Source organism: Excalfactoria chinensis, chromosome 4, assembly GCF_039878825.1.
Source record: "Excalfactoria chinensis isolate bCotChi1 chromosome 4, bCotChi1.hap2, whole genome shotgun sequence".
Lineage (NCBI taxonomy): Eukaryota > Metazoa > Chordata > Aves > Galliformes > Phasianidae > Excalfactoria > Excalfactoria chinensis.
In genome coordinates, this window is record NC_092828.1 from 74718607 (window position 1) to 74745050 (window position 26444).

A 26444-nucleotide genomic window follows, 5' to 3' on the forward strand; every position below is an offset into this window, starting at 1 on the left:
GAATTCTCTGGAGGTATATCTGAATACCTTAGGCTTATTGCTCTTGTTTCCCCAAGCCTTGGCTCTAATGGGGCAGCCTGTGCCTGTTGTGGGCTGCCTGCTGGCTGTGGTCTCCTATAGGAATGGAGGAGTACAGCTACTCAGAGTGGAGCAGAGAATAGCAGTTGGTTTCTTTATAAAGCAAATCAGCAAAGTGTAGAAAAAAAGCGCTTTGCATCTTTGCTACAATACGGATGTACTGAAAACACAGTTTGAAGCTGTCCCTGTGCTTTAAATTAAAAAATGATGCATTTCTGAGCTAGTCTTGCAGGGAACCTGTTGGTTTTTGACCTGGAAATTGACCTCTGTATGTAGCTTTCATTCTAGGTGAACAGATACCTGATTTTCAGCGAGGTGTATGAGTTCTTAGAGATACTTTCTGTAGTTTTAATTTTTAGGTGTATGCATATGTTTTTACATGCAAAGTTCAGGCAATACAAATTTCTACAAGTGTGTGTTAGTTTAAAGATATTCTTTTTCCTCCCTTTTTAGTTATATTTAACTTTCTCCGATATTTTTGCTTCTGAACTTCTAAGTAAGCCAATATGGAACATCTGAAAACGGTCCAACGTGTTTCTATGCTACACTGAGTCTTTTTTTTTCCTGATACTTGTCCTTAATATCCAGTGTGTCTAAGAAACTGAAATTTCTCCCGCTATCAGATTTAGCACTTTGTGAATCCAAGGCTTGTAAGTGGTCAAAAGCTGTCAGGCGTTATGAAGCTTGTGGCCATGTTGGAGGGTTAATGACAAACTAAACCAATCTCTGTGTAGTATGGCACTGTCTCCTCCAGGAAATCACCTGTTTTCCAGGACATCAGTGGTTCAGTAAATACTTTATGTCATGGTTAAGCCCACGGATCTAAGTCAGCAGTGATATATGAAAGCCCTGCAGATTTGAATGGGACTTTCACAAGCACAAAAATACCTTGGTCTATCTCTTGACAGTGAATGCTATTGGAATTTCATTGGAGCCATTAGAAAGGCCACAAGATGTTCTAATGGTAATTGAAGAGATAGGAGAAAAATGAGCATTTGTAACTCCTTGAGAAGTTCTTCAAGCTTTGAAAAATCGCCCAAAGCTTTTCTGCCAGCCTGCAGTGAAGTGCTCCTTATTCATCACTGCAGAAATCGCTGATGACCCAGTCAGATTGTTGACGCTTCCATTACTGCTTCTATTTTAGATGTTGTAATTAGTAATTTTTCATGTTTCAGTCCTTTCTCTTACAAATTTAAACTACAGTGTCGAATTAATGCACATCGTTTACTGATGATACTGATCAAATAGTGCAGGTACCTGGTACAAAGGGATTATTCCAAGCTAATGTGTTTTATTTTCCTGCCTTCAGCGTTGTCAAAGTGTTATCTCATTGTGTAAAGACTGAGCTAAGACATTACACATAATAGGTCAGCATTTCACCTTGGTGCAGTGAGAAAGGAGCATGGCCTTACTTGTGTAGAATAGAGGAGGCATACATTAAAAAAGAATTATTACGAGCAAGGTTTCTTATCAGAGCCAGGCCATCAAATTCCTCTTCTTCTGATAAAGTTAAAAATACTGACTCTAGTGGAAGAGTAAAATTTATCACCAAGCATAACGAAATGAATATGCATTATGCAGAAAGTTTCAATGCTTCTGTATTGTTCTTCCCTTCAATCCTGAGGAGGAAGTTTGATTTTATGAGTAGAGATAAAATTTATTTAAAAAACCACAAATCAGTTAACAGTGCATTTCTTGGATAAGCACATAAAGTCTGATTGGCTTACTGTAGTATTGCTGGTATTGTCAGGATCACTAATTTCAATTGAGTGCAACCTGATCATAGAACAAGGAATGAGTGTCAAGATTTCTAAAGGTACCTTTGGTTGGATTAGCAGACTGGAGTTGAACTCTATGATCTGTGTGGGTCCCTTCCAACTTGGGGCATTCTAAGATTCTATGGCTCTTCTGCTCCTGCTGTACATGAGTAGCTCTGAAATGGCTCCTGAAGGTGACAGACAGTCCCTGAATTCTTTATTCCAGAAGAGAGGAAAGCAGGAGATGATACGGTAGGAGAATAGAAGATAAATAAAGCTGAGGAAGTAAATCAAGAGTTCCTGATTTATCACTGCAATTTTTTTTGAGAGTAGGGAGAAACGCAGTGACATTGAAAAGTTTTAGAGATCCTGTTAATGGATGGAAATACTTCTGTGTGTAGCATGTTGTTTTCTTGTACAATTCATTGGTGCAGTCAATTCCACTAAGGCTGAAAGCTTTGCAGGATTTCAGTAGAAGTGTCAATGCAGAAATGAAAGCATCCATAATTACAGGCAGCACACTTTTACTGTGGCTTCCAGTCGTAAGATGAGTGCAACTTTGCAAATGCAAAGAGAAAATGCCCTTTGGGGCAGGTTTTCTGTTTCAAGTTTCTTCTGTATGAGTAAGAGCGTGAAACAGTTCAGGACTGTCCTTATTGCATTATGCCTCTACGAGGTGAGGAATTAATTCTGGTTAGACAACAACAGTATAAATCATAGAATCATGGAATGGCCTGGCTTGAAAAGGACCGTAAAGACCATCTAGTTTCATCCCCCCTGCCAACCTCTAAGCCAGGCTGCCCAGAGCCACATCCAGCCTGGCCTTGATCTAGAATTCTCCAATGAGGTTAACTCTGGTGTATAGGTGCGTAAAATTCTAGTGCTAGCACTAATGAGTAGTGAGCCAGTGTGTGTCTTTCACAGGATCAAAACTCTCCTGGAAACAGCTTGAAGCAAATAATAAATTTGCCAGAAGTAGGAAATACAGTAAGAGTGTTCTAATGCACACAGTGTAGGTACATCTTGTCTCACACTGCTGCACTGCAAAGGTCAAAACTGCTAAAGAAGCTGTCATGCTCTTTGAAATGACATGGAGTAATCCCAGAATAGATCTCTACCAGCGCCAGCCTTGTCACTTCTTGGATTTTCTTTTGTTGCTTGTCTGGCCTTACGTAGAGTGCTGGCTGAATTTAAACGTGCCGCTGGACAGTATGTCTCATTCATGTAACAGCTGGTTACTCACGTATGTGGACTTCCATATTCTATCCGTACCCTCTTGTGTTTTGTTTCTTCTCCATCTCTGCCTTTCTTTTAAAATGGAAATACAGAAGCTTTCAGAGCATGAGTAAACTGTATGCAACAGTTGGCAGATCTACAGTTAACAGTCTCTCATTTTGTCTCACTAGGAGAAAGACAACGGCTGCCTTGCTGCACAGATTGCCTGGAAGCCCAGCCCAGAGGCCCTGCTAGGTGGGCTCTTCTGCGGAGCTGCTCCCTGGGATGGGGCTGCAGGAAAATGGAGTTCTGGTCAGCTGCTCGCTGTGAACCCCACTTCTCCATCTTCTAATCTCACTTCTACCCTCACATCCACGTATTGGGACACAGAGTGGGATTAGCATTTTGGATTATTTTACAGAGGAGGAGCTTGTTAAATGCCTGGGATAGTCTCTTGCAGTCTCTGGTGGTACCTACTCTATGCTGGTGTGCATTGTTTTTGTGGTCGTGCTGATTGCTCTAGCCTGACAGGAGCTTGGATTTAAGAGGATGCAAAGAGGGCTCAAGCTGCTTAAATTCTCTTAGGCTTCTGGAGAGCCTGTATTCTGAAGGCACTTGCTTCATTTCTTTTGAAGACTGAACTAGCTGTACCTGCTAGATGCTGCTGCCCACGATAATCTGTGCCACCCTCCCAGCACATTCTCTCTCATATTCCAGGGGCAGTCTGCACTGTTATCCTGTGCATCCATCTCTGTTCTGTCTTCCCTTGCCAAGAGATCTGTATGTCTCTTTTTTGCACTTAACTCTCCTTCCCACTAAATCAGTGCCCCCGATAAGCCAAACCACAGGCATCTGTGTATCTTGCACTGTACCCTGCTGGTTCCTTTTTTTCCTGCCAGGAATGATATAGTTCTTTACAAGGATGCCTGGAGGCAGAAGGACAAACAGAAAAACATCAGTTTGAGTGCATGGTATCTTATCTCTTAGTATGGACTAATGGTCATCAGTTAATTGTTCTGTTCCTGAGTTTTCCTCAAGCTTTTTGCTTAGGCTCTGTTTTTCAATTGAATTGTTTGGAACAATTTGCCAAACATGTCGCGCTGTCAACTGTCTGTGTCTGTCTTTTTTTGGTCTTTTCTTCTGAGGCCAAGTTATATGTGCTAGTACTGTACAGACTACAAGTTAACTAGCCCGTGAAGATAAACGTGCTGGTCTCCTACAAATGGCAGCAAACATGGTCTCCTTCAGAGAGCATTCAGAGGGAGAAGACGAATTTTAGTGACTAAATTGACCTTAGAGGAATCTTATCTCTCTCTATGGGCAAGGAAGCTCGGGAAACTGTTTTCTAGAGCACTGCTGGAGCCCTGTGACAGCTTAAGCCCAAGCTTTCATCTGCAGTGCTTCTTATCTTCATAAGCACATCACTAGGTCTCATTATTAACGCAGTTAAATGTGCTCTTGGAAAACTTGATTTAATTTCTAACTTTACTACCAAGATTCTAATGCCAAGTTGCTGAAAATGAAACCTTTGTGAAGTGTTCATTAACTAAATGTTCCTCATTTTCTGGATACTCAATTTGAGATGATATCTGATTTGCAGCAGCTCTGTATACTTAGAGCTGCAGCTGGAAGTGAGTTTTCAGCATTTAAAGCACCATATAATACTAAGCATGCTACAAAAAGAATGCTGTCATTTTCTAAATTGGATATCCCAAATTAATGAATACTTTTATAACTCAGAAACTTTCTAATCATTTCTTCAACAGTCTATCCAGATAAAAGGGAAATGTTGGGACAATAAATTTGCCAAAAATGTATTCCTAATGTGTACCTTAGAAAAGCTATGAATAAATTAATCATATGCTCTCCGAGTAGAGCTCGAGTTTGGTGAAGCAAAGTGGGTTAAACTAAGCAGAGATGAAATGAGCTTGTTCTGTAATAAGCATTCAATCAAGGAGTTGTTCAACTGTTTCTGAGTAACCCCCCGTGGAGGCAAGCCATCAGAAATGGGCTGCACGCTAAACAGCAAGGAGAAAACATATTTTGAATAGCTGCTCATTAACTGAGAGTCATACATCCTCTACACTGGTTGAGGCAAGGGTCCTGCGAAACAAATTGTATTTGATCATGTAAGTGAAGGCGGCAGCACACTGTGTGACATGAAAGATTCAAATTAAGGTTGAATAGGCAATTTGAATTCTGTCATTTCTTAATTTTTGACTTAGCATTCTCAATAACGTTCTTTTAACTTGGAATGTTGTGTGTAATGTATATATAAATGTTGTTTTTAAATAAAACTGGTTTGTCTCCAAGTCATGTCATCTTCACACTGCCTGCTGTTACCATTTCTAAAGGAGAAGCAGCTGGTGTGCTAAAAGGAGTTATGGACTTTGAAATCCTGCAAGGTTAGGAACTGAGTGGTTGAAGGGAGATATTTGCAGAAGATGCCATCTTTTCTGGCATGCTAAATTACTCCCACTGTTTTCCACACTGTATTTAATGTTTCCCCACTGTATTTAATGGAGCAAAGTATAAACATTTGCTTTGAGGTTTTTTGTGGCTGTAGTCTGCAAGTAACCCTAAGAGTAACTTAATGGGGCTCCATGGTTGGGGATTCTCAGTGCTTTCTCTGCCCACTTCATAAAAGGGAAGCGTTCTTCATAATAGGCAGCTGCAAGCTTGGCATGGGATCTGAGAGTCAAACTGAGCTCAACTGGCTCAGCTGTTACCAGCAGGAAAGGTTCTGTAATCCAAATTCAGTTAGCTGCTCTGTTCATTGTGTTTAGACCGAACAGGATCAAGCTCCCACTCTGATAGCTCTTGCAGGCTCCGTTGTGCTGAAGAAGGGCAAAATACTCCAAATAGGTGATAATCACACGAGTGAGCAGGTGCATGTTTGACCGCCAGAGCAGAGCTGGTAAGGAACAATGTGTGGTTTTTTGTCTATTTTCTTTGAAACAAATTCATTTTTAAAGCATCTCTTTAATCATTATGGAAACTGTAGTCTTGTTTCGTTTTGTGCAATTCAGCATTACATAGAGCATATATGAGAACTGACAAGTTTCTCTTGTTCTTCCCCATAATACTGACACAAAAAAGGGCAATTAGTAACTCCTTACAGAGGACCCCTAGATACAGTACTGTAGTAAGGCATAAAAATCATTCCAGTTCTTTTAAGGGATCTCCTGTTTAATGGTTATTGGGTGTTCACTGTGTGCCATGGTCAAAGAGTTCATTCGAACTGTTCCTAGGAGTGGAACACAAATTGATCAGGAGAACCAGGGAGAATGTTTTGTCCAGCACACTGCATTAGCTGAAAGGTTTGTCTTCCTTTACTATGAGTTTCATCATGTTCAACAGCATATCATGGAAATGTAACCAGCTTTTAGACCAAGATATAGTGACATTATTGAGACAGTCTTTATTAGAATAGGACTTAGTAGTCACCACAGAACTTGGTCTGTAATGTGTAACAAGCTCTATGTATATATACTTTCAAAGGTATTCTCTGACTGATTCAGATGTTCCCTGTGCTTATGCTGAAGGGAATGTTCTGCCTTTGGAGCTGGGATCCTGGAAGTCAGTATGAGATTGCTGCAGAAGACTCGGTGCTTAGCTTGTATCCTGGGGCACAAATCATAGCTGGAAAGATGAGAAAATATAGCTCCAGAGATGAGATTTGGAAAGTCACAAATTGCATGTGCTACCTTGTTATGATATATGTGCATATATATCAGAAAGAAAATGACTCTGTGTAGGAAGAGATGGAACTCAGTGCTCTGGGTATTTAAAAGAATCAGGCATGCTTATAAATTACCAGGGAAGGTTTCTGAATGGGAACTGCGTGCTTTGGGTTCTGGCAGCAGCAGTCAAACTCAGCAGTTCTTAACAATCGTTCTTCTGTTTTGGCTCAGTTCTAGGCACAAGTGGCTTCAATGCTGAATTGGCCGCTGCAGAAGTAGCTGTGGGTTAGAGCTCCAAACAAGACTTTGGATGCAGATTTAAAGTACCCAATGAGATCATACTGCTGTTACTAGGTTCTGTTAGCAGTGCTGTGTTGATATTCAAGTCCACTGAAGATGCAGTACAGTCTTACACCACATTTCTGTTGACTTTTGTTTAGGCCAGGGGTGCATTTTCATCTCTCTCACATGTGAATCATTAGTGTAGAGCAAATGAGCTAACAGTCTGTTCTCCCAGTCAAGGTGCTCCTTGCTGTAAGAGGTTGCTCTAAGGAGAATTACTGTTTCTTTGCTCTATTCAGCCTCTTGTTTTCATGAAATGTGATTTTCCCTGAACTCTTCTAAAACTGGATTTAATTGTCCAATGGCTTTGGAAGTTCTTATTGGCATGACAGCTCTAGGTGGACATACGCAGATGATCACCAGAGGAGCCCAGACTGCAGGGCGCTGGGACTAAGCCTGGATTACTGCCGCAGTAGTGAGCCCAGCTTTAGTTCCACAGCAGTTTCTCTCTCTCTGTGAAACATGATAAATGTGACAAGGTTTTGATCTGTTTCTATTTTGTTCTTTGTCTTCTTTTCCCAACAGTTGGTCTGAAGCTGTTCAGGTATGGAGCTTTATTAGATGTTTATACCCATGTGCTAGATGTGCCACATATCTACGTAAGCCATTGAATTTATGTGTGCATGTGTCTTGGTCTTTGTATTCACAGTTGTGTTTCCTCTTCACAATGGGGGAAGAAAAAGTAACTTGAAACCTGTGCTAACTTGTGAAATGTGTTGTTGGCTCATTTGCACATCTATCACTTGTTAGATTTCACAAGCCCTAGTGCTTCTCCCCCTTTCAGATTTATTCTGAAGAGCTTTGTTCTCCCTGCTCCACACACCAGATGCTACTGTATTTTCTGGATGTCTGAACTCTCCACTCAAAGCCTGTCAATGTCTTTTGTACAGCTATTACGTGTAGCTAACTTGAAAGTGGTATTTGTGTAACATGTTGCTCCGTGGTATGATTTTTCTTTCTTTTAATTTTGCCAGTAGAAATTCCCATCGCAGCTGCATTTGTGCTAGAACAACATCATTTATACTGGGATAGCTAATGTCAGATTTTGGTTACTGTCATTCAAGAATATGAGAAGATGTGTGATGCAGAAGCCCATGTGTCAGCAAATGTAGCCTTTTTGTGGCATTTGTTTTCCTCGAGCAGGTAGTTCTGTTATATTATACAAAGTACAATATTACTGGTGCGGTTTCATTCACTTTGGAGCTCTTAAGCAGCAAGGGAGGCCTTATGAGGATGCCACAGCCTATGCGTTGTTAAACCTGAAAAATAAGAAATGAATCTGTACTGGAGAGGTTTGCTGACTTTAATATTGCCAAGCTGCAGATTTCTGCTGAAGATGAAATTAATAGCAGCAAAAGAAGCCATCTGACTGCTGGGAAATTGGCTTAAGAGAACCACACAAGGACATACTGGCTGCTATGAGTGTTGCCTCCCAGAAAGGGTGTGAGGTGTAACTAATAGGTGGCTGTTAATAGGTAATATATTGCTTTGTTCGTAAGGATATTTTCTACTGGTAAGAATCAATACCACAGGAGATGTAAATAATAAGGTATAATTTACCCTGAAGTAAAACTTTTCCAAGGCTTTGCCTATTAAAAGCCAGAGAGCTATGGGTGCTGCATCCCTGCAGGTGCTCCAGGCTGGGCTGGATGGTGCCCTGGGCAGCCTAATCTGATGGGGGAATATCTGTGCCCCCCATACAGGGTCTGGACCTGGATGGGACTTAAATCCTCTCCAACCCAAGCCGTTCTGTGATACTGCAATAACATACCTGGAGTAGACAAGTCTGGATACCTATTTTACAGAACGTTTTTGAAATAATGAGTGGCACTGCGAATTTTTGCATTAAGCTTTGGTGTGTTGAGATGCAGATTCAGGACTTCGCAAGGAGAGCTCCAGCAAACAAATATCAGTGGTTAAATAAAACCCTACCAGAATGCTGCTTCTCAGTAGACTGCCTTCTTTTGTAGTGGTGAAAAGAGCTAAGTCAGGCTTCATCATGATAGAGCCGCTTAAGCTGGCATTTCACATGCACGGCCCATGTCTCAGCATCTGTGGAGCACCCAGAGCACATGATCCAAAAGTACGCCTCTCTGAACTGCAAGCAGCAGACTTTCTGAGCAGCAAGAGGTACAAGCCTTTAAGCAGTTTAAACTGCTGCTTCCTACTGGCCTCCTTGGAATTAAATCACTTGACTCAGTAATTGGCATGTCCTCGCTGCCTGGAGCCTTAATACTTTTAATGATGTCCAAACAAATTAGCTATTAAACATGTTATGAAGAAGCTCAGTGGGAACTGACTTGAGTAAGCTGAGGATCAAAGCATGGAGCTGTAAAATGAGTCCTGAAGTGCTAATAACTTCTAATAACTTTTAAAGAGAGAGAATTAGATTGTGGGAAGAGCAGCTGTGTTGTATGCTGGTGTCTGGAAGAGCAGCACGGTTGGGATGTACTGCTGTTTGTATTCTGACTGGAGAAACTAGTGAGAAAGCATGAAACTAGTATGGGCGGTTTTAAGAAGCTCCAGACTAAAGATGAAAGAAGCAGCGGGCAGGATGATCTGCTCTCAGTGCACCGGGCATGTCTGCATAGCCCCCTGAGAGATGATGAAATGCATCGTGCTGGTTTTTTTAATTCCTTCTTGCCCTCAAGATGCAGCAGCAGGAGAATGATGTTGGTCTGGCCTGTCCTGAAGAGCAGGTGAACCCAGGCAAAGCCATTGTCAGAAGTGTGTCACCTGATTGAATGGGGGCTGTTCGACCTGCACAGCTTGAATCCTTACCAGTATATGCGAGATGAGAATCCAGTATATGCAAAAGGAGAACCCAGATGGTTCCCTTCTGTCATACATGCTTTGAAAGGAACACCCTCTTTCTGTATACTCAGTGGACTCGATACAATGCTCAAGGCTCGAGGCACAAAACCTTCCTTTCCCTTCCCCTCCTGCTCAGGGCTATCTCAGAAACTGGCATGGCTTTTGCCTTCCTGCCTTTATTCCTCTTCATCTTCTTTCTTGTCTTTGCTCCCTCTAGTGTTCCCACGTTGGTGCTGTTTTGCTCTCCTGCCCTAGGCCAGGAGATTCAGTATTAAGCTCTCCGGTGTGTTTTCCCTGCACTTTGCACAGTGCAGAAATGACATCAGCCACCTGTCGTACCCTTCAAAAAGAGAAAATAGCACTAAGCCTCTGCAGCCTTACTTCACCTCCTTGTATCACCATAGCAGCGTGCCAGTGCCAGCCTTTCGCAAACCTTGAGGCCAAAATAAAATTTATTAGATTTTCAGACATCAGCCTGAATCTTTTTGGCACTTTCCAAGCATTTACTCAATTTGCGGTTTGTGGTTTGCGGATTGCTTTTGACATTTTCTTTACTAATTTGAGGAGCTGGGAAATTAGGAATATTATAGGATATAGCATTTGGGAATAGAGCCACAAGATCTGGTAACATTGCAACAGCATCCCAAATGTGCCACTTCACTCCTGACTTGCGCTGCCTTTAGCAGCAAGAGCTGTCTTAGTGTTGAGATATTCCATCCTGCTTATTAGATGGAAATGAGAAAATACGAAAGGGATCTGAGATCTCTGTGTGTCAGTGGGTCACTACAGCAGAGAGAACGTATAATTAAGGGCAAAGGCTCTTCTTACTCCACATTAAAAGGTTCCTTACAAATTTTATTTACTGAAACTTAACTATTTTATGTGCTGTAAAAATGTGTGGTACTTTCATGCGTATTCCACGTACATGAGAGTGCCTGCATATTTCTTTGTGCACAAACATATTTAAAAGACGAGAAAATACACTGAGTTCTCCCTTTTTATCAAGCAATCCAGATCTAGATTGCAGAGACTACGGTCTTTCAAATGGAGGGATTTACAGTAGGTGGTTAAGAAATAAATTTGAACATTTCAAACAGCCCTCTTTAAAAGCAGTCTTCATTCATCACTGAAAATGAGCTGACGTTTCTGATGTTAAAAAAGAGGACCATGGCTAAATAAGAGCAAAAACTGAGCTTCTGCCTTTTATTTTAGGAATGATTGATTCCTCAGCTATGCTGCGTAAGATAAGCAAGACAAAGAAGAGAGCTTTAGTTACTGCAACTGTGTAGGCTATGAATGTATGGTACCATAATGGCAAATGTTTGGGTCAGACTGGCGTTAGATGGCATGATGCTAACTTCTTGTGAACCACTCTGTGCCCTCATGCTGAATTCTGACCTGCTCTTTGGTTGTCATTCAGGTTTGTGACTATGAGGAAGAATCCCGCTGGGCGCATGGTAGATTTGGAGCTGGTTGGCTGCAGACACGAGTCCTCTACTTTGACAGGAACATAGAAGCAGAAGAGTTTCCATCGCAGATGCCCATTGAATGGAGAGATGCTATCTCCAAGAGGCAGGAATTTCTTCCTCATGGGTGAGTGACAGTTGAACACAGAGTCCATTGTGAGCCATGTATCGGTTACTACCTTCCTCCACTCACCTTTTCAGCAAGCTACTTTCTGCAATCTGTTCCAGGGATTTCTGTTGCTCGCTCACTCAGTTTTTGTCCTGCGGTGATGCAGTACCCCATCATGACCAAACAGACCATTCTACAGGGGTATCTGGGCATGTTACTTTTTACTCAATGGAGTGATGTTACTTCATGGTAGACATTTCTCACACACATTAAAAAAAGGAAAAAGAAACAATGCTTTTGCTAAAAGCACAGAATATTGCCATATAGCATGTGGCACCCCAGGATGAGTAAACTTACAACATCCAATTGTATCTGACTTAGTGTGGTATTCACTGTGTTGCTTTGAGATTTGTAGTGTAGAGATGCAGCTGCTCCGAGGTAGTGAATGTGTTTTATAACCCACTTGTGGATAGGTGGTATTTAGGGCATTTGGGAGCAGGCTTTGGAAAGGAGACAGTCTGAACTGAGCTGAGGACAGTGTCGCAAGCCAGAGTGCACAGCATGCATGGGTTTATGCAGGAGCTGAAATAAGTAGCGTTTTGCTGGTAATAGTCAGTGACCTCTCTGCTTCCCAATAGCTGGCTTACAGAGAGAAGCACATGGTGAAATGGCACCTGCTGAAGCACAGAATGGCAGTCATAATCCAGGAGTGTCTCATTATCTGATCAGCATTAATGTGTGTTTTCCTCTCAGTGCTGCACCCTTTGTAGAACACGGCTAAATACAAGGTGCCTGAAGAGTTCGGGGGGCCATTTTCAACTGTGCTAATGGTGCCAGCAAATTGACATTATTGAGATATGATTGAAGAATCCTGGTAACGGGAATGAACGGCTTAGAAGTGCTGCTGTTCCTGTTCTAACCAATCACTGGCCGTGTTAATGATACCTTCAGTGAAACGTGCCAGTAGGAAATGAGTGTCTTTCTTCAGCATATGCATTCCTAGATCACTTTTTCCAATGGGACTATAGGGGGTTGACACAAATTACGGTACTGCTAGCACAGCTGTCCTACATAATTTATTGTTGCATAAAGTTATAATTAACGATTGTACAAGTACCAAGGCAGGCACATTAGGAATCTGCACTACAGAGCCTCAGGTTCCATAATCAAGCACATCTGTTATACACAGTTATATCTGTTAGATACAGCTTATTGAGCATGAGCGCTAAGCTCACGACCCCTTGCATAGAGATCTGAATGGGACTGAGCCTGCTTCTACAGCTGGCAGAGGGTTTTGTGGCTTTTGCAGTGCACTGCCTGCATCAGTTTATCCATTGTGGAACATACTGGTGTTGGATAAGGAGTCAAAGTTAGTGTTGTGTTGTAGCAGTAGTTGGTCAGAAGGGCAGTTGCTGGCTTTATGATAGTACCTGGGAGGAAAGGTGTATCCTCAGCTTCCTTACAGCACCTAAAGGATGCCAGGAGCATGTGGGAAGAATAAGTCTGAACCAGCATAACTGGAACTCTAACTGGAAGCTGTGAGTGAGTGATGGCAGTCAGTGGATCCATAAATCAAGCGGTTCCATCTGGAAAGGAGGACACTTTGCCCTTTATTCACTGATTTCTTGAAAAATATTTTTCACTGAGATGAATTTTCTGAGCTCTGTGGATTTTTAGGATCACATCCAGAATAAGCCTGTCAGGCCTGTTAACACACAGCTTGAGCTCTGAAAATCTATAGGAGGTTGCAGGGAAGTACAGAAATGGCAGTTAAAACAATATTTATATTTTCTGCTCTGATCTTCTTATTAAAATAGCACAGAAGAAAGGAGATGCATACAGGGAAGCTCCATGATGTTAAATTTTATATGAACTTAATGTTTCCCATTGCAGGGTCTATTAAATACCAGCTCTTCACAGAAAAAAAAAAAAGGGAAATCAGACTTGTTTAAAATGGTTTTATTCTTCTTTAAACAGAGGAAAATAACAATCCTATTAGTTTGGCATTGTTTTCCACATCTGGACTTTACTAGGCCACAGAGAAACAGCAGCAAAAACTTTATTGATTTGGAGTTGAGGCCAACATTCTGTGAATCATAACTCAGAAGGGAACGGAGAGGAACAGGTTACTTACATTCAAGGTACAATCTTGGGGTTTGCAGAACTTGTGTCTAAGACAACTGAGCATAATATTCTCATTTTTGTAAGTCTTGCTGCTGTTGTTGCTAATTAATCTTGGAGTTGCTGAGCAGATTGATGTAATGAGTAGAAATTCTGAATGCGGATGTTCAGAACAGCAAACTTTTTGCTCTCCAGAGCCCTTAAATGTGATCCCATATGAAAAACATCTTTCTGTAGTCAACAGGAATGTGGCCTTTGACACCTCTTGCTACAGATCTGCTGCAATCCCTTGAATTGGGTGGAGTGAGAATAGTACCTGGTTCCAGGCAGATCACTGTGAGTCCATGTTATGGCCTCATGTTCTGTAAGCAGTGTAAGCCCCTAATGCTCTCCATTGCCTCTGTGGGAGGGGATGAGACAGAAATGTCAAACAGTAGCAAGTTATTGCTCAGAGGAAGAAGAGGCAGAAATCTGAGCTTGTGAAACATTCCAAAGTTCCTTGGAAAAGTATTCCACTGAGTCTCACTGCAAACTGGCCATTAGCAGGCTTACATCTTTATATCCACAGAGCAAATAAGTGGAACTGAAAGCAGTGGTTTCAGAGGAAGGAGAATCACTCCCTGAACGGTTTTAGATGTTAGCAGCAGCAAGACACAAACAATGCAAGCACACCGAGAAGTAAGTTAAAAGCCTTTTGGTTCACCTGTGAGCACTTTCTTGTAGGGGAAAACCAGCACGGTATCAAAATGTGACTTTCTTCAGAAGTTGTTTACTCAAGTGGTGCAAAGCAGGAACTCGGCCTGGTAATGTCAGATGTGCAGAACATTTTCATTTTTCATCTGTTCCCTTTTATCAGAGACAATAACATACCATTCTCTGGTTCTTCCAATCTTTATGCAAAGCAATTTAGTGGTCAGTGCATTGAAGTAGGCTTCTTGGTGGAGCAGGGAGGCCTTAGCCCCACTGTTGCACTGACTCAGCACACATCCTTAGCTGTCCTGTAGTAACAGAACTTTTCTCCGTATGGTTGCCAGAGAAGGGCAGAAAGCACACCCAAGGCAGGCTAATACAATAAGCAACCTAAAAGATCTACCTGTCTCCTTTGTTATATAGCCTCTTTTTAAAGGGTAAATTAATGGAAATATCCAAGGGAATAGGTGGTTCATTATGCATCAGTTCATGGATGGATGATAAGTCCTACTGGAAATGGTGCAGAATTGTGGTATACCCCAAACTCAGATCTGCTCATTACATTTCTTTGGTAGCATGAAAACCATTTACTGCATCCCCTCAGCCTTACAAGCAGCAATTATCTGCCATCCACAGAAAGAATGTTAAGTGGCAGCAGATGTTGAAAGGTCAGATCTGTTGGTCGCTGTTGCTGACATCTTTTACACTTAGAGACATGCTATAGGATCACACTATTAACTGATGCTCCTTCAAATAACCTATTTTCCCCATCCTTCTAACCTCCTGCTTTGCAGAAAAGACTTCTGTTATCAGGACCAACATCCTGTTTTTCCACAGATGGTTGCAGAGAGGAGGCACCTGGCATTCTCTGGGTCTCTTTGCATTGCTCAGATGATATTAATTACAGCTCCAAGGGAAGCAGCCACCTGCTAACCTTCGCCTTGATGTTGTTTGTATTATGAATGGCATGGAACACAATTCTTTCTCCACAGACAAGTGGTTTACCCTGCTGAGTGTAATTCATTGCCACTTTCCAGGTTTCCGGATACTCCATTAGTGTTTGTAAGGCTGGAGAAAGGGGCACTCTGGCTGATTACAGCACAGGGTGAATGTTGTGGCTTGTGACTGCTCTCCATTGCTTTGCTCCTAGCCTGATGTGCTTGCCTTCTCAAAGGTGCATCTGTAGCAGGGTACATTTACTCAATGTGTTAGTGATGTTAGACCACCCAAGGACTTATTCTAGTGAGTGCAAATCAAGTTAAGGCTTAACTCGGGTTATTTTCTCCTCAGAATCTAGTTGCAAGATCAAAAAATACTTTGCCTTTCTTATTCCTCCATAGTCAGATTGTTTCTTAGGCAGAAGGAAAATACAGAGTGACTCACTAATGTGCAAGACATAGATGGAGACTTTCTAATGACAATTCTGGATCTGAGGGAGAGCTGTGTGCTTCAGAACTGTGTTAGTAGACTTGAAAAGGTCTGGAAATTGGTTGCCTGCTCAGTTTTTGTTGCATGGGGCTGTGGAACAGAAGTTGTTTATGTCTCCAGGCCAGCGGTGTCCTCTTGGAAGTCAGTAGGTGATCTCTCTTTGGCTCCAATAGGACTTATGAGCTCACTTCAGTTATTCTCTTTTGTAACCAAAGAAGGGCTTTTGTTTCACAGGGGCCCATGAAATGCTAGCTGCCCTGTTTGATGTCCAGCCTCCCTCCAGTTCCGCAGCAATATCAGTGTGCCACTTCTGGCAGCTCTTGGACGGATGGGCTTTGGGGGCTCAGTGCCACACCAGTACTGCTCTTTAGAACTTGCACAACTGCTTTCATAGTCTCCTAGCCCTCATGCCAGCTCCACTAAGAAAGTTGCTTCAATTATGAAATTACTTCAAATCCTGGGAAGGAAACCAGCTTTCCTGGTGCTCTTGGTCTCTCTGAAGGGATAGCTGTTCTGGAGTCATCTTTCTTCCTTCATTCTTCTTCTATTGAAAAACAGTTCAATGCCCATTGTGCCGTCCTTGATTCTTCTTTGGGAATATGATCTTTGTGTTGGATTTGGTTGAAAGATTTCTGCCAAGCTGTTTTCCTGTAGAAAGTGTTCACTCAGCCACATCAAATCACTTCACAGGAGCATCTGCTCTTACAAAACTTTGTAGCAAACAAACATTCAGACATTCAAAAACTCTTTGTGCTGTGGGCATCCGTGTTTCTCACTGGCAAAGCTGAAGGCTTGTTTTTTCATTTCTCGTGTCTAAACGTGATACTTCTCAGAATGCTGGAACTAAATGCTTCCCACCTAGCAAAGTAAAGCAGTTCCGTGGTCCCACCTTCAGATCACCATTCTGAATGCATTTGTTTCTTGAGAGGTTTCAAAACTTCGGTTTGCTGTTCTGGCTTGGGGTAGGAGAAAGTTGGTGGAGCAAATATTGGAAGTTCTGTCATTTCTCAGTTCTAGATTTTAAATATATTGTATTTAAATGAAAACAACAACAGATCCAGAGAAATGTATATAAAGCTCTTCATGCTCTTTCACTGTTGCATCCCTGTCCTCCCATACACTCTTTTCCATCATCTTTCCTTGCTGCGCTCTAATTATAGGTGCCCTGAGGCAGAGACCTGCCAGTGTTTCTGTCAGTAAAGTGCCAAGCACATCTATGATGCTTTACAGATAATCAGAGCAAATGCATATGTTGTGAAATATTTTTTTCTCCTGTCTTTTAAAGGGTTTACGTATACCCTATTGGGAAGGATTACATTTGGATGCCATCCTTCCTTCAGTCAGATGTCTAGCATCCTTTTCCTCTATTGTTTTGCTGCTGGCAAATAAGAGACTAAGGCCATTCTCCCATCTTCCCTCATCTAAGAATTTTATTTCAAACCCTATCAGTCCTATTCCTGGCAAAACAATCGGAATGTCTGAGTTGTATAAGGGACAATCACCTCCAATATTCTTTAGCTACCTCTGTAATCTTCATGTTTACTAAACTTCAAGTCATTACTGCACACAGTAGGACAAAATAAGGGGCACAGTGTTTAATAAGAGGCCATATAGCTGTTCCTGTCTCTACCTAGAAGTGCTCAGAGCCAGCACATCCAGCACCTTGCCAAGGGTAACTGTCTGGCAGATCATAATCTGTGCTCATAGAAGCCTGGTTTCCAAAGCCAAAGCACTTCACAGGTTGCCAGGTGCCGCTCCTACAAAATCCGTCATCTCAACTTTCACTCATTTCCCAGAACAGGTTATTCCTCATTAAGAGCCAACAGACACACAGCACTTGAGAGGCCTGCTTCTGTTTTCCACATTGCTGGGCCTTCCTTTCTGCTGTCTGACAGAGTATCTGCAGAAGTGTGCACTCTCCCTCTTGCAGTCCTGTTTGTAGTGATGTTGGCCTTGCTGGCAGTCGCATCAGTAGTGATCTGTGCCCATCGTGTTGCTAAATATGTGTTATGCAGGCTCGACAGCTGAGATTTAAATTGCTTCTTGTCACTGTTCACTTAAGCCTGAATGCAGATGTTGCTATTTACCATAATGAGGTTTTAACTTTTTCCTTATTCACTTTCTCCCATCTTGTGCCTTGTATAGTTTCTTTTGCACCTATGACACATTCCCACAGTGAAATGACATGTCACAGGGAAACAAATGGAAGGAAAGACTGGATGATCTCAAATCAAGTGAGAAACCCAGCAATGATAAAAGCTTCCCACAATCTCGGAGCTTACGCATTTGTGTGTGTGGGTGGGCATATAAGAAAGGAAAAATCTCTTTAGTTTTGAAGTCTCAGATCCTTTGCAACAAGGTAATGATTTCAGGCTGAAAGCAGCATTTGACTGATCTTCTAATGGAATTCTTGTACAGAAAAGATCTATTCAGAGAGGTAGAAATTAGAGATAGCTGATAACAACACTGACCCTGTGTTGCATTACACTGAAGATAAGCCTTTGTGGACACAGTTCTTTTTCAGAATACTGATTACTGTTTTTCTGGTTGCAAATCTAAATGTAGTTCCAAATTCTCTCCATAAAAAGAGAAGAAACGTTTATGGACTTTCTCTCTCTCTCTCTTTCTTTTTCTTTTCTTTTAACATTGCTCTGCATGAGTTTGCCTTTCTTCATCTGTCAAGAGACTTTCTAGAAACTAGATAATTTATTCAGGATGAGGGAAATGGTTTTAAATGGAAGAAGGTAGATCTAGACTAGATATCAGTTAGAAATTCTTTTCTGTGAGGGTGGGGAGACACTGGAACAGGTTTCCCCAAGAGGCTGTGGATGCCCCCTCCCTGGAAGCATTCAAAACCAGTCTGGATAGAGCTTTGAGCAACCTGGTCTAGAGGGAGGTGTGCCTGCCTATAGGGAGGGTTTTGGAACTAGGTCATCTTAAAGGTTCCTTTCAACCCAAACCGTTCTGTGATTCTGTGATTCCTCTTTCCCCAGTAAGGATTTGGGAATAAGTAGTTTATAAGTAAGCTTTATTGGTTCAGTAGTTTCGTATTAGTACAACTGTGTTACAAATTACATTATACCTTAACTTGCAGAAGGAACTTTAAACGGATTGTGATTCCCTTTGTTGCTGTCACAAGTGTTTCTGTGGATATTCCTAGATCTGCAAAGTTTGACTCTCCAGCTCAAAGTGATCCAGGATAATGACATTAGGAAATCAAAGTAAGGAAAAAAGTCCATGTGGAAATCAATGCTATTGATTGCTTTTATAAAAATAATCAATTAATCCCATGGTGTGTCACCAATGAGCCCTTGTCTCCCTAACTGTTAGGATATGTAGCTATTAGTTGCCCAGAAGTCCAGCCTGTTGGTTAACCATGTCTGCTGCTGATCAGTAGTCTTGCTACAGCGCTCAGTATCCACAAGGGTTCATCTGAATTTAGTGCCATGTAGTGCTCCTCCATGTGGTACACAGTGTCTGTAAGTGCTAAAGATTTGGTGGCCTGGGTGTTATTCTGTGGAGAGAAATGAGATGGCTCTTAAATAAGGCAGCAAAATAGAAAGATGTGGTGAAAGGTGATGGTGATCACAGCAGAAAGCATGCAGTATCCCTGCAGAACAGCCTTCTCCAGCGGCAGACACGTGGTGATTGTTCCTTGTTACGACTTAGACATTACTCCTCTTCATGTGCTGATTATTCCAAAGCTGCTGAATTCCCAAGCATCTGTACCTCTGCAGCAATCTCCATTGCTGGAGACAGAGTGCTTGAGACAGGCATCTGGACAGAATGCTGGAGATGAGCTTTGAGCACATCTACGGAATCCTTTCCTATAACTCTTTCTTCAGTTAGACACTTGCTTTTCCCAAGGTGAAGCTGACATATTTTCCAAGCAGAAGCCTTTCATAAACAGTTTTGACCCATGGGATCCAAGACTATGAAATATTAATATGATGTCTTGAACTTCTGAAAGTGGCCGAGAACAAAGAAAAGTGTTGGACAAAGCATCTCTAAAAAACCTCCTCTGTCATCCATCTTACTAATATTTTATCTTATGCTCTTCCTGGGAAACCTAAATCTTGCTGTGATATGACTTTTGCCAGAATTGTCACATGAGACTAGTGGAATTGTTGAATAATGTTATCAGAGTTGTGCTTGTTATGATTTACATCATGACAGACTCCAAAAGGTTGTGTGCCTAAAGGCCATTTAAGGCAGAAGAAATGAGCTTAGATGAGAAGAGTGCCATTGAATGGTAACTAAGAGAAGTTGCAGTCCAAACATCCTGAACAGGAGAAGCCATTCTACTCGAGAAAATGGAAAGATGTGCCAGCTGAAGAATGTAAATGTTTGGGAATGCCGTTTTGAACAAAAGAAAGGAGAAAAACTGAGCAGGTTTCTTTTTCTGTGGAGGTGTCCAGTCTCACAGACATTAAGGTCTTTCTCTTAAGAGTACCCAGGTTCTATCTGCAGTTTGCAAATCGTGCCTGGACTTCATATGGCTGGCACAAACCTCAAGGATTTGAGATGTCAGCTGGGAAAGAAATTTGATGCTAAAATTGCATTTTTGTTTATGTTTTTCTTTTTGTAATTTTCTTTCCCATTAAATAATTAAGATCTGAGCCTTTTCCTTTGCTAGAATTGAGTCGTATACTTTCACGTTTAATCTGCTTGATGTTGAGCAAATTGAACTGAAGCCAGCAGACACGAAGCAGACTTGCTCTCCAGCGAAAATGTAACTGTTTAGAACAGTAAATGGAGGAAATCTCTTGATGTGTATCTGCTATTTGAGTTGAACCTGACAATTGAAAGCGTTTCCTACTCTTCAGGAGTGAATTTGAAGACTGGCATTACCAGTTGTGGAGTGCTAGAACAAGTCTCTCTGTCAGTGGAGATCAACAACTCACTCATAAGTAGGTATTGTTCAGTCACCATAGTGAGCTGCAGAATTTCAAAGATAATTGCTAAGAATATGAAATTGATTAAAATTAGTCATGTATTTTGACAAAATATTTTGATGCTACACAAATAGCTGTACAGCCAACAAGGTTTTTCCCGTGCATGCCTTATTCAGCATCTCTTCATAGTGGTTTTCCATTAAAACCCCAGTAATTAGATTCCACTTCACTAGGGCTGTATGCTCTGCTTGTCTTCAAACAAGCAAGCAATAAACAAGACCTTCCTGCTGATTATAGCATGACACGTTGCTAACATCCTAATAAAACCATCCAGACAGAATAAAGGTTAGTAAAAGGATTTCAGAGTCCTAGGATGTGTATGGGGTCTGTCTGCAGCCTCATTAGAGTGGCAGCAAGTGGAGGGAGAAATTGTCTCCCCCTTATTATGCTGTGTCTTCCTAAACCTGAAAAATCTCTGAGCAAAGGTGTGTCCCCAAGAAAAGAAATACGTAGGTGTTGTAATTTCAGTGGGATAAAAATTTAATTCTGTGTATTTGTGTGCTAATAAAGAAGATGAAATCTGTACTGCTAAATGTGATGCAGTTTCAAGGGAAATGGAAGCTGGAAGATGCAAGTTAAGACCTCAAACTACAAAAATAGCTATAGAAGCAAATACGTAATGTGACATTACACAAAAGGATTAGTGGGAGTGAGAGTAATGTTAAACTTTGCTCTTTAATAGGCAGTGTGAGACACAGTCACGCTCAAAAGAACCAGATTCAGACATAATCATTGCATCTTCATCTAACTGATGGACCTCGATCTTGTAGTTGAGCAGAATGGCTCACCTCTGAGTAGGGAAAAATTACATTCGTCAGGTTGGCAGTCAGAACACAGAACTGGATTAAAAATGCCCTTACAGCTTGAAGACACTGAGAAAAGCTGCAGTGACCTACTGATAATATTAGCTTAGAGCAACTACCAGCTATTTCTTTCTTTATGCAAAGAGGAAAACACGGGTATTTGAACAATGATCTCTGGAGGTAAGAGATGAGAACTTTCAGGCTGTAAAGAGGCAAGCCAAGCAAGGAATCAGCTGTCATCCCTGAAGGCAGGACACGGTGGGGTGACATTCAGCTGCCTCATCAAACGGAGGAGTGCCTTACCGCCCAGCTGGAAAGTGTTCATTCAGCAGCTAACCCACTGCCTGCCTTTGATTAGACAAGGACTGTCCCATAGAAACAGCACTGCCCTCCTGCTAACTATTTCAGGGAAATTGCACTCGACATATCGTTGGAGAGAAGGGGCTTCATGATGTAAATGCATGGCAGTAACAGGCATCCCTCATCTGAGCAGATGGAGAACCTGTACTGATGGCTGGAAGCACAGAAGCGGCCACTCGGGAGATTCAGACTACATCCCAAAGGGGCAAGGCTGACTCAGACACACTGGCTGTCATATCACAACAGCTTAACAGTTAAAGGCAGAGAAGCAAGAGCTTGTTAATTGTTATTCTCCTTTACCAGGGAGTAGAGATCTGCCCCTTCTGCAGAATCCCTCTTCCTCCATGTCCAGTATGAATTTCCAGCTGTGGTTTGTTTGGAGACAGAAGCTACAGACAAAATATTCAGACCTGTGTCCTCAGAGCAGTGCAGTGTGTGTGAATACACAGCACGTTCCTGCAAGTTAAATTTGTTTCTAATTCTGTATTTGAAAATGAGCTTAAATGCCAGTGGTGATGTAATGTTCATTTACATTTAGATTCTGTTTCTATTTATTTAAATTCCTATTAACTGGATCTAGATTCTAACAGTGTGGGCTTTTTTATCCATCCAGGCTCTCTTTGATACGAACAGCTCATTTTTTTCTTATAGGCTGCCAAATTTCATGCCTTATTGATTCAATAAAGGAAGAAGAATGACAGGTAGAAGGGGAAATGGATGTTTCCTCCCCAAGGGGAGATTTACAAATTTCATATGAACTGTTCCTGTAGGAAATGTTTTCTCTGACTGCCACAGAAATGGCTGTGGAAGGAGGTTAGAAGGTATGGTTCACTTCAGATTTGTCCAGGATATGCATAGCTGAAGATGGGCTTTGGCTTTATGATAACTCCTGCACCATATTCCATAAACATGAACTGCCTGCATGTGATAGATGGCTTAAAAATAACTGGAAATCTCTCATCTGCAGCCTCTCTGCAGTTCTTTCCTCTTGGTGCTGCCGAGTGCTTTGACACTCCAGAGAAGGATGCTGGAGGTAGGAGATGCCAAAGGACACTGCAAGTAGCTGTGCCCCCCTCTACAAACAGGAACACTGTTTGAACCTGCATTTAGCAGGAGCTCAAGCAGTTTCTCAGTCCCTTAATAGCCACAAAGCTAAGGCAAGGACAGAGGAGCCAGGGCATAAATTAACAGCTGGCACGTGGAAATCCAGACTCCGAAGATCATTCTAGGGGATCAAGGCAAGGCCTAAAGTGCTTCTGAGCACCGGGTTCATTTATTCACCCAGGAAGAAAAAGGAGATTTATCTTCAGAAGAAGCAGAAGTAATAACAAGATCATCAGCGAGATTTCTCCAAGTACTTACTCCCATAAATATCCACAGGGATGACAGAGTTCTCTAGTGGGATGCTGTTGAAAGAGTTGCCAGAATAATTAGTTTTCTATTAGGATACACAAGGCATTTGATATCTTTCAAAACTGTTGTCTGGGTCTCTCTACAGGCACAAATACAGAGGTTATTCTGGATTTGTCTACTTACGGTTTTCTTCAGAGCAGAGAGGTTTACAAGAGCCCTATTTTTAATTTAAGATCCTGAGATAATTACATGACTTCAGTAGGCAAGAGACTCATTGTACTGTGACTCAATCCAGGCAGGCATGCAAGTAAGAGACCAGACAAGGCACAGCTAATAAGAAAGCTCTTTTTCGTACACAAAAAGTCGCATTAAACTCATATTAAAAAGGCTGGAAATTGAAGAACTTGATAATCAGAAAACAGCAGAATGGAGGTTGATTTTACAAATGTTAATTAGCCCTTTTGCCCATTTACATTATTATATACCCCTTAATTACCTGATCAGATCTTTTTCCAGAGGACTCCTGTTTTGAGGTTAGGTATCATTGCCAGCTTTTTCTATCACTAGCTTACTGTTTGGTAGAGAACACAAACTGAATGTAGCAATTGCTTTCCATTAATTGTTCTGTTTTATGGTGAGCTTTTCTTACAGCACAGGGCTGCAGGGAACACCAGAGAGCACACCCCACACAAAGAACCCTACCCTACAGCTTTCTGCAAGTCTGGCAGACAGCGACTTTCTGTAACTCACTTGTGAGAGTTTGTGATGCTGGTTGTCCCAGAAAGATTGGTCTCAAGTAACCAGCTTTGCTCATAGTAAGGAAAGCTGCTGCTCACGGGGGAAGGTCTTCAAAAATACCTTGTGTAGTAAGCTTCCTTATCAGAAATCCCTCCATATCCACCATGCATGCTGCTCAGATGAGCATGTGAACAGGACAGCCACAATACTGAGACCCACCGTTTGAGATGTGACTGGGAGTTTTGTTCACTACGTACTGGCTTGAGACTGGCCACGTACATCCTTGTGCCTCTAAGTAGACAGTGAGTCCTCTAAATAGCTGATACCCTGCCCTGCTCTTTGTGTCATATATACCAGTCTTAAGCCATGGAGCCAGACATCAGCCTTCACAGAGCCTTGCTCCCTCCTGATCTCAGCCCCCTTGCTACTGTTGGACAGCACGGCTCCCAGCTGAGGGGTAGGTGCAGAAGTCAAAGCAACGTTTCATCCAAGGATTGGCTTCTTTTTCTCTGCTTCCTACACCAGCTTGAGAAAATCAGCTGTCTCCCTTAGATCCTTCCAGACACCCTGTCTGAAGGAACCTTGTCTTTCATTTGATCATTTTTTTGCAGAGAAAGAAAAGAAATGGACTGTGTCTTTGCCAAATGCAAATAGAGCAACATGCATACATATGAGGAAAGGCCATGTATGTGGACCTATAAAGTCAATGGTAAACAAGGACATCTAATTTACCAAAGTGTCCCCGGGACTGCTTCCCTTCTCTTTCCCAGCCCTGCTCTTTTAGAACGAGGCCCTCTGTTTTAGCCTGATAACGAGTCTGGAATGTAGTGCTAGAACTGCCAGACAACAGACCTTAAAGTTTTGTCAGCCTTTTAGCAGACACAACAGACTTCCAGCCCTTTTGCCTGAAGCTTTGATTAAACTCTTACTAAAGTTTCCCTTTGTTGATATATTCCCTTTCAGGCAAAGGTGAAGAGTAGGGAGAAAAACAGCCTATGTCTGAGCATGTCAGCTCCCATCCCTGTGCCTAATAATGTCATAGAGATCTAAGCCACTTGTTGCCTTTCCCTGCTCCATGTCTTGTCTGGCTGGGTCGTGTGGCTTATGAAGTGCTTTGCTTAGTGAGGGCACTGGCTGAGATGATTGACAGCTTTTCTGTGTCAGAAGACCAAACTGCTCAGTCCACGGCAGGGAACTTTAAAGCCTTTAGAAAGAGCAGAATCTCCACTGCTGGCAGGAGGCCATTAGTGACTGTCTGCTTTCGAATCTAAGTTTAGGATGTACCATTAGGATCCCAGATAACCTTATCAGAGATGTTAAAGGGAGTTAGCAAGAAACTCTTCCTGTTTGATTCTCATCGGACCACAGGAGCAAAAAAAATAAATAAAAAAGAAAAGATGCAGATAGAGGGGAAAACACCAGCACACAGAGGGCTCTGACATGCATTAGTAGGTACTGGATGGCAATATGTTAATAACAGAGTGTCACTCTGTTTATCAGGCACCGAGTGGTAGATGAAAAATCAGATCACGGTGCTGACAGTGAGTTCAAGAGACATGTTTTCAATTGGCTGCAGACTGTAATTAGCTTTTTGCCTTGCCCAGTGTTTATTATCTTTCCTCCTCCCATTCTGATATGTCACTCACACATCTTCTCCTGTCAGGACTCAGGGGTGACGCGGAGCCATTTCTGATCTTTCACCATGAATAGTCATCCCCGAATCTCGTTAACATTGTCAGATCCTATCAGGAAAGTGACACAGATGTCTGCATCAGCCCTCTGCCTGCCTGTGTCTGCTGCCACATAGAAATGTGGGGACAGAAGGCTGTGGCACCTCTGCCTGTTATCTTTTGGTAGCAAAAGTCATGGCAGAAAAGGCATGTTAAACTTTTCTCATGTATAATTCTTGCAGAACTTACATGGTGCTCTATCATCACAGAAAGAGGAAAAGTAACTTCTTAATTTCTTTGCAATTAAAGTATTCTCCTTTGAGGTAGCCATCAGTGTAAGATGCAATTGCTGCTCCACTGCAGTCTGCCATAACTTAACACAGATGGAGTGCTGCTTGGCTGCAGTCATAATGCAGTGAGAATGCTGCTAGCATTTAATCCCAATTACCTTACATGGTGTTATTACATCATGTTAACCTCACTGAAATGTATAACAAAGGAGTATTTCCATTGAGCTCTGAAGAAGGATTAGGCTCTGTAGGTGAGGCAAAAAGTGGGTTCTCAAACTAAGTCTCTACTCGCTTTTATTCTTTTATTCTTTTCCACCTGAGTCTCCTTCTCTTCAAACTAATTCAAGACCTTTAGTATTAGTTCTGAAGTGTATAAGAGGTTTCAGCGGCAGGATCTGGGCTTGTGAGTCTTGGCTACCCATCACTTTGCTTACAAGATGAGATAGCTCCCACTTCTTACCTCCTGTCCATGTGTGTGGATGTTTTAATGATCCAGGAGATATACTGGAATGTATCTGGATAATTAAGGAAGATGAAGATACAAATGAAGGTTGGGAATGTGTATGCAAAAG

At 41.9% G+C, this 26444-nt stretch overlaps 1 protein-coding gene across 1 annotated transcript in view; it reads left to right on the forward strand.

Moving 5' to 3' along the window:
• Positions 1-5365, forward strand: part of C4H8orf48 (chromosome 4 C8orf48 homolog) — a 39041-nt gene extending 33676 nt beyond the window's left edge. Inside the window, exon 8 of the mRNA XM_072334059.1 lies at positions 3242-5365. The gene's annotated coding sequence lies outside the window, so the exon portion shown is untranslated. The remainder of the gene's footprint in view (positions 1-3241) is intronic.
• Positions 5366-26444: the final 21079 nt, after the last annotated feature.